The sequence below is a fragment of the Mytilus californianus genome, unplaced genomic scaffold (genome assembly GCF_021869535.1).
Source record: "Mytilus californianus isolate M0D057914Y unplaced genomic scaffold, xbMytCali1.0.p SCAF_4, whole genome shotgun sequence".
Classification (NCBI taxonomy): domain Eukaryota; kingdom Metazoa; phylum Mollusca; class Bivalvia; order Mytilida; family Mytilidae; genus Mytilus; species Mytilus californianus.
In genome coordinates this window covers 36,487,748-36,503,712 of record NW_026262690.1, presented here as the reverse complement: position 1 = coordinate 36,503,712, position 15,965 = coordinate 36,487,748, and the positions used below count along the sequence as shown (strand labels likewise).

At 32.5% G+C, this 15,965-nt stretch overlaps 1 protein-coding gene across 3 annotated transcripts in view; it reads right to left on the bottom strand.

The window, feature by feature from the left end:
* Nucleotides 1-8,376, bottom strand: part of LOC127737976 (uncharacterized) — a 33,182-nt gene extending 24,806 nt beyond the window's left edge. For 2 of the 3 annotated variants that reach the window (XM_052248944.1, XM_052248946.1), the window contains exon 1: nt 8,272-8,376. The gene's annotated coding sequence lies outside the window, so the exon portion shown is untranslated. Of the gene's footprint in view, nt 1-7,664; nt 8,184-8,271 lie in introns of those variants that run through there. The other variant, XM_052248945.1, reaches the window with a different exon arrangement.
* Between the last annotated feature and the right edge of the window lie 7,589 nt (nt 8,377-15,965).

Sequence of the window (15,965 nt, the reverse complement as noted above, 5' to 3'; positions counted from 1 at the left end):
CAAGGGTCTAACTTAAATAAGTTATTAGAGAAAAATAACATACATTTGTTATTGAGGGCTAAAAAATCAAAAATCTGTAATAACATATGTATGTTACATGTTTCAAAGGGGCATTATACATCCTTAATTTTGTTAAATTGTGTACTAGTTCTATTGATATTATAATTGTCTTTATGTATATTAAACTTTAGAAAGATATAACAGCCCATAGTTTGCCAATCATGCATAACACACCCATGTTATCACAGAAAAAATATGCCTGTAATAACTAAAGGGTGTTATTACAGCTTCTCTACATCTCTTCAAAGCCTTTTCTCCTACATATATCATAATGTATTTTAATTTATTGTAATAAATAATGATAAGAGCATGTAATGAGGTTCTGCGCAAGCTTCCTAGTCATTCCCAAGTGTCTCATGTAATAAGTTAAATGCCTGTAATACCTAAGCCTTGTTATTACAGCTAAGTTATCACTTAAAAGCCTTGTCTCATTGATTTACAATGGTTGATCAAAAATGTATTAATTGAATTGGAAAATTAGTTTTCAAGGTTATGTATTAAGGTACTGCGCAAGTTTCAAGAATTCCCAAGTGCCCACTGAAAATAAAAAAATTTATGGTACATTTAACTGATAACAAACATATGTTACTACAGATTAAGAGAAAGTATCCGTAATAACACATGTATGTTATTTTTCTCTAATAACTTATTAAAGTTACACCCTTGACTGTACAATGTCTTTTAAAAATCTTTTAAAAAATGAGTTATTTCCCTTTGAACAGAATGGAGTAATTAATAAGAATTTCATCAAAATTGATTTCTTGGGAAAGAGCTATAACTCAACAACGAAAAAAGCTAAAATCGTGAAAATTGAACTTGACCTTCATTTAGTTCAGGAAACAACATATCTAAATTTGAAAAAATTTCGTCAAAGCGTTTTCATGTTAATGACAGAGAGTGTTTGGCAGCCGCCCGCCTCCCCTCCCGCCGTACATCCCCAAATCAATAACCGATTTTTCTTTCGAAAATCCGATTAAAAAGGTTTATTTTTTCCAATTTTACTAATAATAAGATATAATCTAAACCTATATGTTCAAAATTTTGGTAAAACTACAAAATCACAATTTGTGACAAAATTTCGAATTTGCTACACTTAAATAAGTGATTTTTAAATCGCTTATTTCAGTAATCCCCCTGACTGTTCACCATCAAATTTTGATTATTTAACATGTTTAAGCAGGTCAACAACAATTTTAATTATGTAAATAGCAACTTAATTGCTTACTACCACTTTATTTTAACTCTGGTGGATTGGTGCATTACATATATGCACGGATTTGCATTACATTTGTGTAAAAAAAATGTTACATTTGAGCAAGAAATATCATTACGTTTGCACGAATTTAAAAATAGTAATTTACAGGTAAATATGACATTTACTAACTGTTTTGTCCCTGTCAAGGGTACTCATCAGGTGGCTTTATATAAACATGTACAAATATTTGGACATGTATATTATATGTTGGCTGCTAACACATTAATATTCACATTAAAGTGTTAAAACTATACTGAGGAAAGCATGGAAAGAATAAAATCACATTATAGATTCGTAAAACATAAATACTATATAGAACTAAAATTGTTCAAGTCATGTCCTTCATACATCAGTGCCTAGCAGAGTATTTAAATCCAAGACCTGAAATATAATGTAGATTGTCATCGTCCCCAGAGTCTTACAAGATTTTGACGAACATCTCCATGAAATTCTCCTGACTTTAACGTATTGTCAATTCTGTAAGTAAATTCATCATACAGCAAGGATTTCTTCCTTCTATTTGTTAGCAATAGTTCTAGTTCTCGTTCCATCACAAACGTACTTATTGTCCAAATGACACAAACATATTGAATGGATATTTGCTCAGTGAAATATATAATACGACTTAACAGTGAATTGTATTTACTAGCATTGTAAATATACAATGTAATAAAGATCTAGGTAAAAGTCCACAAATGTAATATTTTTTTTAGTGCAAATATAATAAAATGCTCTGCTGGGCGCAGCTTGATACGACCGCAGAGGTCGAACCCTGAACAGTTGGGGCAAGTATGGACACAACATTCAAGCTTGATACAGCACTGAATTTGGATTGTGATTAAATATTTGACACAGCATAGGTTTCTGACACAGGATGAATGTGGTCTAAGAACTTAAAAAAATTTAATTTACCTATTCAAACCATATCATTATTATTTGCTCTTATAGATGTAGCAGAGTGATTTTTTATGCTTCATAAATCATGTAATTTGCACTTTGGAAATCACCAATTTAAAATGGAAAATTTAAAAGAAAAAAAAAGGGAAAAAAAATCCCCCCCCAATTTTTTTGAACCCCCTTATGATTCATCACCCCAAAACTCAATCCCAGCCTTCCCTTTGTGGTATGGTACCTTGCAGTACAATTTCAGAAAGATCCATACACTTGAACACAAGTTATTGTCTGGAAACTAGAAAAATGCTTGTTTATTGGCCCCTTTTTGGCCCCAAATTCCTAAACGTTTAGGGCAATTACCCCCAAACTCAAACCCAGCTTTCCCTTTGTGACATGGAACCTTGAAGTACAATTTCATAAAGATCCACACACTTACACACAAGTTATTGTCCTGAAACTAGAAAAATGCTTGTTTCTTGCCCCTTTTTTGCCCCTAATTCCAAAAATTTTGAGGCAATTACCCCCAAAATCAATCCCAGCATTCCCTTTGTGGTATGGTACCTTGCAGTACAATTTCAGAGAGATCCATACACTTGACCACAAGTTATTGTCTGGAAACTAGAAAAATGCTTATTTTTTGCCCCTCTTTGGCCCCTTATTCCGAAACGTTTTGGGCAATTACCCCCAAACTCAATTCCAGCTTTTCCTTTGTGATATGGAACCTTGTAGTACAATGTCTGAGAGATCCATACACTAACACACAAGTTATGTCTGGAAGTTACAAAAATGCTTATTTCTGGCCCCTTTTTGGCCCCTAATTCCTTAACTGTTGGTACCATAACCCCCAAAATCAATCCCAACCTTCCTTTTGTGGTATTTACCCTTATGGTAAAATTTCATAGAGATCCATTCACTTAAACTAAAGTTAGAGTGCGAAAACCAATGTGTCTTCAGACGTCGACGACAACGACGACGCCAACGTCATACCAATATACGACCTCAAAATTTTTTTTGCAGTCGTATAATGACCCCACAGGCACTCGTATCTGAAAAGATTTTTCATATATACCTAAATTTAACACTTTTGTTCCATAATGCCCAATTTGCGATTACAATTTTGACACATAGTGCCATTCATATAATCACACTTACATGTAATAATCAGTAACTATAACAACAGTGATGAATAAGAATATGTCAAGCTATGGCAAATAAGTGTGCAATGAGTTTCTGCACTGCTTCAGGTTTAAGAAGAGATGGAAAACACATATTAGGGCATGTTTATGGAAACTGACCTAAAAATATCTGGATCTCAACTGTTAATTTCCGACGATTTGGGAGTTTGGAAATGGGGCCTATTGTACTAAAAAATCATCCGCGCATTCAATAAGAATATAAGTTTCTGGCAAAAAGAAAACATTGGTGTCTTGGGGAAAAAGCAAAAATCATCATCTAAGGGCAATAATCAGAAGTCAAATGATGATTTTGCTCAAGTTGATTTATTTGTAGATCTTATTTAATGCTGATCATTTTGCCATTTTCCATTTCTCTCTATCAAAACTATAGGCTCTAAAGAGCCTGTGTCGCTCACCTTGGTCTATGTGCATATTCAACAAAGGACACTCTCCAACATTGTAGACCAGAATAGAATTCATGACAAAAATCTCTGTTTTGTTGATCTTGTATTGCTGATCATTTAGTCTGTTTAGTCTGTTTAGTTTCTCTCTATCTTCTTTAGTTTTTTCTCAAAACAGAGAAGAGGGTAAAAAAAATCCTCACTTAAGGGCAATCACTCATTTAAACAAACAGTCTACTAAGTATATCGGCAAAATTTACTTGTTATATTTAGTAGATCTTGACTTGCTGATCATTTTTGTGATTTAAAGTGTCCATTTATCTATTATATTTTTATCATATAAGGCAAAATGCAAAAAATGGTGAAAATGGTTATTAAAGGGCAATTACTCCAATAAGGAGTCGTCGGACAATTTCATCTATAATTGTCTTAATTGTAGATCTTGTCTTGCTGATCATTTTTGCCATTTAAAGTTTCTCTCTATCTGTTATAGTTTTCAAGGTAATGTATAAAAATGAAAAAAAGATAAATTTGTCATTTAAGGGCAATAACTCCTATAAGAAGTCGTCTGACAGTTTTTGACATTTTTGGACAATTGGTTGAGCTCAACATGAACATTTCTGCTTTTGTCAGTTTTCTCTATTTATAACAGTTTTCAAAATATTAGACAAAACTTGCATTTTACCCCTATGTTCTATTTTTAGCCATGTCGGCCATCTTAGTTGGCAGGCGGGGTCATCGGACACATTTTTTAAACTATATACCCCAATGATGATTGTGGCCAAGTTTGGTTAAATTTGTCCCAGTAGTTTTAGAAGAGAATATTTTTGTAAAAGTTAACAGACGATGACAGACGCCAACAACGAAGGATGACGGTGCCAAGTGATGAGAAAAGCTCAGGTGAGCTAAAAATGGGTAAAAATCATCATTCAATAGCAATAACTCTAATAAGAAGACAATTAATGATTTCAGTCATATTGACTTATTAGACATTTACAGATCATTTTTGGACTTTATAGTCTATCTATTACAGTTTCATAAAAAAATAAAATGCTTCGCTGAGCGCAGTCTGATACGACCATAGTGATCGAACCCTGAACAGTTGGGGCAAATTTGGACACAATATTCAAGCTTGATACTATCTGAATTCGGAATTGTGATCAAATTTTTGACATAATATAGGTTTCTGACACAAAATAAATGTGGTCAAAGATCTTACAAATCTAATGCGCAATACTGTGCAATTGAAGATTTCTTCTTGGAACTTTTCAAAAATTTGAAATTTTGAAGAAAAAAATTTGAACCCTTTTAAAAAAAAATTGGAAAACCCCATTCCCCCCCAAACTTTTTGAATCCCCCCTTTTAGCATTAACTATCAAACTCAATTGCAGTCTTTCCTTTGTAGTATGAAACCTTGTAGTATAATTTTAGAGAGATCCATACACTTAATCACAAGTTACTGACTGGAAACTAGAAAAATGCCTTTTTTTAAACCATAAAAGCCCATTTAAATACATCATAAAAGTATTAAAATAGAAAATGACATCATAGTCATGACTAAAATTAAAAAACCTTCATCAGCAACTTTTAATAGTAATATCTAAAAATAAAATTCCTTCATCAGCATTTAAAAGTAATATCTAAAAATAAATTGACAGCTAGGACTTTGCAACCACAAACATGATAAAAACCCATTTAAATACATCATAAAAGTATTAAAATAAAAAATGACATCATCATCATGCCTAAAATTAAAACACTTTCATCAGCAACATTAAATAGTAATATCTAAAAATAAAATTCCTTCACATACATAATCATTGCTAAAATTAAATAATTTTTAAAATAGAAAATGACATCATAATCATGCCTAAAATTAAAAAGCCTCCATCAGCAACATTAAATAGTAATATCTAAAAATAAAATTCCTTCACATACATAATCATGGCTATAATTAAATTACCTTTATTAAACATTTTTAAAATAGTAACTTCTAAAAATAAATTGACAGCTAATCACCTAAAGACAATACATTTCTTTATAAATAATTTACAAGCAGTGTAAGGGAGGTAATTTGACAATATGTGTTTGAATTACCTCCCTTACACTGCTTTGAAATAATGTTTTGTACTTAAGTAATTGTCCATTTACCTGGAAACCCTTGTTTTTTCCCCTTTTTTGCCCCTAATTCCTAAACAGTTTGAGCCATAACCCCCAAAGCAAATTCTTACCATCCCTTTGTGATATTGTAACTTGTGGTATAATTTCAGAGAGATCCATACACCATTTTACAAGTTATTGTCTGGAAACTAGAAAAATGCTTATTTGGGCCCCATTTTGGCCCCTAATTCCTGAACTGTTAGGACCATAACCCCCAAAATCAATCCCAACCTTCCTTTTGTGGTCATAAACCTTATGGTAAAATTTCATAGAAATCCATACACTTAAACAAAAGTTATTGTCTGGAAACCAATGTGTCTTTGGACAACGAAGACGTGATACCAATATACGACCGCAAAATTTTTGCAGTCATATAAAAATGGGTAAAAATTGTCATTCAAGGACAACAACTTCTATAACATTGTATGAGGTGTCAACTGATGATATGGATCATGTTGACGTATTATTAGATGTTGTCCTCCTGATCCCTGATCTTTTTTGCTATTTACAGTTACTCTCTATCTAATATATATATAGTTTCTGCAAAAAACATAAAAATGGGTAAAATCCAAATTCATGGGAACAGTGGGTAACTTCTTTAAGGTAGATCATAAGTATATACTTTTTGAGATAGAATTTTCTTATACTTTGCCAAAAGGAAGATTTCACTATGCTTTTTTCAAAAATATAATAAAAAGTATGGGTCACCGTGCTATTTTCCAAGCTATGAGTCGTTGAAAATTGCCTAAATTTGGTTAGATTGTTCATGAAAAAACACATTTGTGTGCATAAAAAAAATTCTATGAGATAGAATTTTGAAATAAATTGTAAGAAGGTAGGTTTTATAATATGTTTTAAAAAAATAAAAAGAAAAAATGGTGTCACCGAACATGTTTTCTTGCTACAAGTAAAAATAAAAAATTTCCCTATCAGTCCAGTATATATTTTTTACTAAAAGATTTATCTCCCCTTAAATGGCTTATTTGAAAAAAATGATTCTAAAAACACAAAATTTGATATTTGTTTAAATATTTTGAATAATACAATAAATCACCAAGTTTTCTTTATATAAATAAACAATCTAACCATTGAATTGCAAATCTGTCTCCAAATTTGCAGATTTGGGCAAATAACTAGACCAATTTTGTACTGAGATTGTACAATCCAAGATGGCGGTATACCATGAATCTACCTTAAGGAGTTGACTGATGATTTCAGTCATGTTGATTTATTAGTAGATTTTGTTGATCATTTTGCTATTTACAGGTTCTCTTAAAGTATGGATTCTGATCATTCAAATGAGCAAGATGCTCAATTTGTAGTCAGTGAAAAGTTAATGTCCTTTCATAATTTTAATGATAAATTTCAACAATTCCGAGATGCAAATTTCATGAATTTTGTGCAGGTATATAAAAGAAGTTCTTGTAAAATATGAGCAAAGTCAAAAACTAAAAAGGATCAGAAATAAAGATAAAATTCATTCTGAATTGAAATATACATGCATTTATGAATTTGTTCATAATGTAAATCTCAACTTAAACAGGCAATGACACGAAGACCATTTAAAGTATCCCGATGCTATACATAAAAAGACATAATTTGCAAATGTAAAATTTTGGTGGGTAACAATAACTGCAGGTAACAATAAAAATGATATTGTTACCTGCAATTTCCATATCAAATTGGGCCCCTTTACGGAAATACACTAAATGTACTTACACTTTTGGTATTTAGCTGAATTTTGTCTCCAAATGACCTTAGATCTGTCTCTGAATAACCTTCTGATGTCAAAGCAACAATCACTTTTGAATTATGACGTCAATTTTTTAAAATTTTGATGTCAAAATTTACTACGGGAAGTGTGATTTTAAGTAATGGCAGAGAAATTTGCATACAAGTGTAAATACGTCTATTCTGCAATTAGTCTTGGAGGTAACAATAATTATTTCTTATTGCTACTTTTTGTGGGTAATCGTAGCCAGTGCCTTCATAAAAACAATTTGATTGGTGCATTAAAAATAAGTAAAATAAAATAATATATACACACTAAAAAGAAATACTTTTGATTTTATCTTTAAAACTTGGTGAGTGTACCTTTGAATAGTTTGATTATAGTTTAGTCCTTCATATACCTTTTTTACTATTAAGAATGTTTTTGCGTTGCAAAATAATGACTTATTTTATTTCATTACTAAGTGTTCCACAGCAGCCTCCTGAGTCCTGGTTTTATGGGAGTTAAGATTTTAATAGATGCCAGTGGTCAAACATACGAAAATTTATCTCAAAAAAGGTGTTATTGAATGTACAATGGCGACTGATAAACTACCTTTCATCTTTGACTGTCTTATTTATATTTTTTTTTATATATTCACAAGTTTTTGCATAATTTGATTATAGTTATCGGAGGATCTCGGACTTTTCCATTTCTTATAACAAGTCATCCGAAAAGATATTTTACGACAACAAGATTTAACTGAAGACCAACAGAAGTTATGCACTTCTACGTGGTAGCCACTGTGTATGACAGCCACTGACAGGTATACATATCGTCCCAGGTTTTGTTTAATGGTATGTCGATGAACCGGAATCCCAGGTTGCTTATGGTTTCCAAAAAAAAATGATGTGATTGAGTTTTTCATGATAAAACTCGAACTGTATACACCTTTTATTCATATCCGGATAAGTTCTAAAATTACACAACTTTTCAAACCAGTATTATCATGAGCTATCTGAGATTTATACAAAATATTTCAACGTATTTAGTATATCTGAGATTTATACAAAATATTATTATCAACGTATTTAGTTATTTGATAGGTGGGGACATGAATGCGGCTCAATTTTTAGAGATTATAAACAAGATAAAGTTTTTAGAGATTTTATAAAGCAAAATAACCTTTCATCATGCAATCCTTCTTCTGGTAATCTTCTTCCGTCTACGTTGGGACAACCTCAAATGAGCAGTGTTCTGTCATCTGTATGTACAGTAATCCGTCACCATAATGAAATCCATCACCATATTTATATACACCATATATACACTATAGTCATCAGGGTGAAATTAGCACTAAATGTTCACGACACACTAGCAATATACTTATTTCTCTGTTATAAAATTACACTTATCTCTTCTTAATGTCTAACGTTCTATACCTAGCCACGTGAAGAGCATATATCAACTGTCTTCAAATATCTTCTATTCTTTGGAATAATTTGTTATCACTTGTATACCGGGAAAGTAACACGGTGCAATCCAAGATAATTTGTATTTGGTCATCAGTTGGTATGTCCCTCATTCTAAAATTCAAGAAATCAGAAATAATCTCGTCAATTTGGTTGAGATATCTTTCTCTAATGCATTGAAGTATTTTACATTTAAGTAAAAAATGAGAACGATCTTCGGTATCTATATCACATAGTTTACAGATAGGTCTGTAATACCATCGTCTTGTGGAAAGACTTTTATCATTTTTATCATTACTGGCAATGGAAGGGACACCTTTCAGATTGATTATTTTTTGTAGAGAGCATAAGTGTCATTAACAATTATTTGACTTTTATAGCTAATATAAATAGAGATCATTTTGCAAAATGGAAAGCAACTGGTAGACCAACCCGCGATAACAATAACATTTTATTTCAAAATATTAAATTTTATAAACAGAAACTTAGATCAGGGACAGTCTATACTAACTGGTATAGGCTGTCCCTGCTTAGATCAATGCAAAGACAACTTGGGGCAAGCTTAAGAATTTTATAATAAGTATCAGAAAGTTATGGAACTTCATGAAAGAAATGATGCCGGTTTTTATTCTTTAGTAAGAAAACAACGAGATCCAGCAAATACTACAACTTCTGCGCTTACTTTTAATGATGTTTCTTTAAATAACGATAACTTGATCCGTGATGCATGGGCGGAATATTTTCAAGACTTAGCGACTCCTACGGACTCTGAAAACTTTGCCGGATAAAGAACACTTTAATTTGGTGAAAAATGATATAAACCATTTAACGAAAACATTTACTGAAAATAAAATAGAAAATATTTCACCTGTATTAACAGAAGATGAAATGAAGGATATTTTAGCATCTATGAAAAATAATAAAATCTGCAGATGAAGAAAATATAGCAGCCGAACACTTGAAATATGGTGTACCTATTATGGTAACTATAAATTTTTGACTTTTTTTTTCGTAAATTCTATTTTTAAGTATTTACATATTCCAACTTTATTGAAAGGTGGCATTGCTTGTCCTGTTTAAAAAAAATGGAAAACCAAAACTTGAGCCGAACTCATATCGGAAAATTACTATTACTACTTCTAAATACAAGGAAGAAGAAAAGTTTACATACATTGAACAAGACACAACACAGTACAATTTCGTAACGAAGAATAATAATAAATAACAAAACAGACGATACTTGTATAAATCAGAGCAAAGTTAGTGATGGTGCAGAATTAAAATTTAAAGACTAAAGGCAGCTAGAGCTAAAATTGAAAAAGAAAGAAGATGACATCAGATTAAGAGAAATGAGAAGTTCAGAGCTCAACGCTGAAAATATGCGCCTCAAATCCTCAAGTCTTATGCAAGAAACTAAAATAACAGAAATGGAAAACACAATAAGAATTCTTAAAAGAAAAAAAGTTGTCCTTGAAGATATTGGTTCTGAATCCAATAAAGCAAATATTTGCAACTCACAAGCAAAAGACTGCTGCCACCATAAGTGTGTAACAGAAGCAGATAATCTATTAATAGCCATGCGTGAAAGAATGACTAAGTTAATTCTGCAGAAAGTGGACGCTCAAATAGACCAACTTGATAGAGAACAAATGCCTGTACAGTCAACAATTACTAATAATACAACACCGAACAGTAATACTGATGAGACCTATTCAAAGAGATAAATATATACTGGTACAAACACAGAGCACAGAGACACTTTTAGTAATTCTGGGTCTATTCCTTTGGTAATTAATGCCACACATCAGGCGCCTCAGTATCATCATCATTCCTTGCCACCAGCACAATCGCAATATTATATACTTGGCTCCAGAAGAATTGAGGTAACGCCACATTTACAACATCAGTCTTCTCCTGATCTGAACAACCCAAATGTGTGTACGTCAGGTCCTTCAAATTCATAAGAAAGAATGAGGCATGTTCATGGCTACCCACTTATAAACAGACCCACCGAAATGCCTAAACCAGTGTTTTAGGAACATTGGTTATTTGACTGTCAATTGCCATTCTTAAATGATGTCCATATTGATTTTAACGGTGTTGGAAAAGCAGTTGATTCTGATGATCCGCTGCCACCCTTCCCACGTACCGAGAGGGTATGGTGGAGTCTGTATATTAAGGGAAAAGAGTATTGATCACATAATTACTGAAGTAGAATGTACAAATAATAGAATTCAATGTATTGAACTATCAAACACATGTGATAAAGACATTCTTATAAGAATAATTAGTATGTATATGCCATGCAGAGAAATTGATAGAATGTTTAGATTGCAAAGAACAACTTCACTCATTGTGTACTTTATACAGCCCTACACATCATATTGTTATAATAAATGTAAGCTATTTTAAATAGTCAATTTATACCGGGAAAAACACATATGCTAGTAAATTTATTTGCTAGTAGCTCCATGATATAAGCACACAGGATACCTGTAAAATTAAGAATATAGCGACAGGAAGCTACATGCTCATGACTGTCAGGATAAGGTATTCGAAAAATAAAGGAATATTGACAACGTGTCCATTGTGTCAAACGTCCAACGAAACTATGGGGCACTTTTTATTACCATGTCCTGCACTATCGGATCAGAGAAATAAAATCTAACAGAATATTCAACAGCTACTGCAAAAGCTCTGTAATCATTATCAACAGAAAAGCAGAGAAATAGACAATACAGATGCTAATTGATTCAAGTATAATTGTAAAGCAAAATTCTATCCGGATGAAATTTCATCTGGCGGAAAAAATATTACAGATGATACTGTAAGATTTTTTTCCGGAGGAAATTATTTCACTGTGAGATATTTTCCATTACAATAAAAAAAACTTCCGGAAAGTTTTACAAATAGTAGAAGTTGTGAAATTGTTGTTTTCTGCCAAAGTAGTCAGTTTTGTTAACTATTAAAATTTCGAAAAGTTTATAAAAAAAAAGTAAATCTTTGCAAATATACTATGGACTAATAATGGAGTAATTAAATAAAAGCTTAATTAGTGATTAAAAACCCCAAAGAAATGTATTGTAATCGGAAATAATATCACAAATGTTAATCAAAAAATAATATCCTGAAATAATTTTTCAGAAAAATATCGTTCGTTTGAAAGACAAATTTTCTATTTCATAATCACAATATAAAAAGGAAAACAATTATCATGAAACATATGAGCATTTTCAAAAAATGTCGAATATTCAGTACACCTATGTTAAAATCTTTATTTTTCATGCAAAAGACAGTTGTAAGTGCTTAAATGAAAGTTTGCAGGATTTATGAGTCGGAACATCAATAATAAACACGGTTTATATCTATTTTGCTAAGATGAGTGCCAATGAGACAACTCTCCATCCAAGTCAAAATTTATAAAAGTAAACCATTGTAGGTCAAAGTACGGTCTTCCACACGGAGCCTTGGCTCACACCGAACAGCAAGCTATAAAGGGCCCCAAAAATTACTAGTGTAAAACCATTCAAACGGGAAACATATTTAAGTCCGATTTCTGCGTAATGTATGTGCGTACAGTGTCAGGGTAACACATTTCAACTAATTGTTTTCCTTTTTTCTGATTGCCTTGATATCTGCAAAGAGAATCGTTTTAAAATGTTAATGATAACTATAACGAAAAATTACTATGGTTACAGTAAGAGGAAAGACAATATTTGACTAAAACGTCTTTAAAAAGTATATAATTACATAAAATTTTACACATAATGAAATGTTTGGTTGTTTGATATCATTTAAAGGTTACAACGTTTTAATCTTCGCAATTTAGCATATACAAAATGCAATACTGTTGTCGGTAACAGGATAGACAAAAAGGATAACAGGATAGAACTTAATATGGTGATATACCGTTAACGTACGTTCCTGTTACCAAAAACAAAACGACAAAAGTAAACCAACATGCGAGGGAATTACTTGATGTTGGGTTTATTAAAAAGAGGGAAAAATGCTGAACATTATGAATTGCTTTCTTAGACTAGCGTTGCCGGTGGTTATTTTTATAACCTTTGAAAACCATTTTTTAGAGGAATTTTTCAGTACAATATGGAAAAATTATAAATAATCTATCATTACACGGATTTAAATTTATAAAAGTTTTTACTCTTGAAAACTATCTTATTGACCATAATTTTTTTTTATCGAAATCTTCTCTAAATAACTCAAAATATCTTTTGAACATAGTAACAGGAGAGACAAAATATTGCACCACCTATCAAAAAATGTTTCCATATATTCCTATATGATAATATCAAAATTGCATCTTTTTATATGTTGTTCCATAAGTATTGTTTGTTTTGATTTGTTTAAGGACTGAAGAGGGTGGTTTAAATTAGCAACTTCTATTCAATTTTGCAATATCAAAATTTGACATTTTTTGAAAATGACCCATATGTAACAAAACCAGAAATAATTTCACAGATCTTAATTGTGAAGAAATATCCTGATCAAAAAGAAAATATGGTAAGTGAAATCGCATTGGATCAAGTGAGAATTCAGTTTGATTTGTAATGTAGTTGTTGAAAATGTAACAAAATCAGATGAATCAAACCACATCAAGATGTATATGTGTGTAGTTCATTTATGTCCAAACTGCTTTTTCTTTGTATGTATACTAGACTATTGTTGTTTGGTTTTTTTTTGTTGTTATTGTCTTATTTATGTCTTATATTTTATTATGCTCCTTGTGAGCCCATTTAATGGAAAATAAAACATCTTCTTCTTCTTATAGGAACAAAAACAATTTAAACAGCTGGATAGTATTTACCTGTGAAATATTTTCTGTCTTATTAATTTTTAATTAATGTCATCCTTTCATATTTAAAAAAATTAAGAAAAAAGGAAACAATTTCACTATGTAATTTATTCCGGAATATAATATCCATGATATGAAAATCTGATAAATTATGCAAATATGTTCTACCTTGGTGACACATGACACTATTTACTAACTGTTTTATTATAGTAACCGTGGGTTACACCACACTCTACTGAGGGTCTACAGTATCGACCACTACACGATAACATCAATAAGCGTGGGTTTCGCCACACTTTACTGACAAAAATAAGTACCTGACACCATTTACTAAATGTTTTATTATAGTAAACGTGGATCGTTTAATTCCCAACCCACTTTCAACTTGTGTGACAGTGAGCGTGGATATTTTGCCACACTATACTGTGTTATGAAGATGATAGTTAACCTCCCAGTTCAAACCATTGAGCTTGCAGCATCATAACTTCTTTTGATGTATACAAATGTTACTAATAAACTGTAATTAATGAAGAAGTATTTTATATTTTATTATTTAAAGCCGAGCAGTGTTTTACGTCGATATATATAAATATAAGTCGTCTCAAATTTAGCCCAACAATGTTAGATCTTCAAATTTGCGTTAGCAAATTTTTGTTCTTCCCTCCGCGGGATTCGGACCCTTGCTTCTTTGACATCGTGGCAACACCATCTGCACCGTGTACAGCGCCCTATACCACGGGACCACCTAGGCTACATAAAATAGAATCCGGGTCCGTTCGCCCTGATTCGCGTTCGCCCTAGTACCTGTTCGCCCTAATACCTGTTCGCCTTGGGTCCGTTCGCCCTTATACCTGTTTGCCCTGGGTCCGTTCGCTCTGGTTTTTAGCTCACCTGGCCCGACGGCCAAGTAAGCTTTTCTCATAACTTGGCGTCCGTCGTCCGTCGTCGTCCGTCGTCGTCCGTCGTCGGCGTTAACTTTTTACATTTTGAACTTCTTCTAGAGAACCACTGAATGGAATGAAACCAAACATGGCATGAATGTTCCTTATGAGGTGCTGACCAAGTGTTGTTACTTTGTAGCGGATCCATCATCCAAGATGGCCACCAGCGGGGGACTTAGTTTAACATAGGACCCTATGGGAAATACATACAAATGTCTTCTTTTAGAGAACCACTGATTGGAATGAAACCAAACATGGCATGAATGTTCCTTATGAGGTGCTGACCAATTGTTGTTACTATGAAGCTGATCCATAATCCAAGATGGCCGCCAGCAGGGGACTTAGTTTAACATTGGACCCTATGGGAAATACATACAAATGTCTTCTTTTAGAGAACCTATGAATGGAATGAAACCAAACATGGCATGAATGTTTCTTATGAGGTGCTGACCGAGTGTTGTTACTTTGAAGCCGATCCATAATCCAAGATGGCCGCCTGCAGGGGACTTAGTTTAACATGGGACCCTATGAGAAATACATACAAATGTCTTCTTTTAGAGAAACACTGAATGGAATGAAACCAAACATAGCATGAATGTTCCTTATGAGGTGCTGACCAATTGTTGTTACTATGAAGCTGATCCATAATCCAAGATGGCCGCCAGCAGGGGACTTAGTTTAACATTGGACCCTATGGGAAATACATACAAATGTCTTCTTTTAGAGAACCACTGAATGGAATGAAACCAAACATGGCATGAATGTTTCTTATGAGGTGCTGACCGAGTGTTGTTACTTTGAAGCCGATCCATTATCCAAGATGGCCGCCTGCAGGGGGACTTAGTTTAACATGGGACCCTATGGGAAATACATACAAACGTCTTCTTTTAGAGAACCACTGAATGGAATGAAACCAAACATGGCAAGAATGTTCCTTTTGAGGTGCTGACCAAGTGTTGTTACTTTGAAGCTGATCCTTCATCCATGATGGCTGCCAGAATGGGACAATGTTTAACAAAGGACCCTATGGACAATACATACAAATGTCTTCTTTTAGAGAACCACATACTGAATGGATTGAAA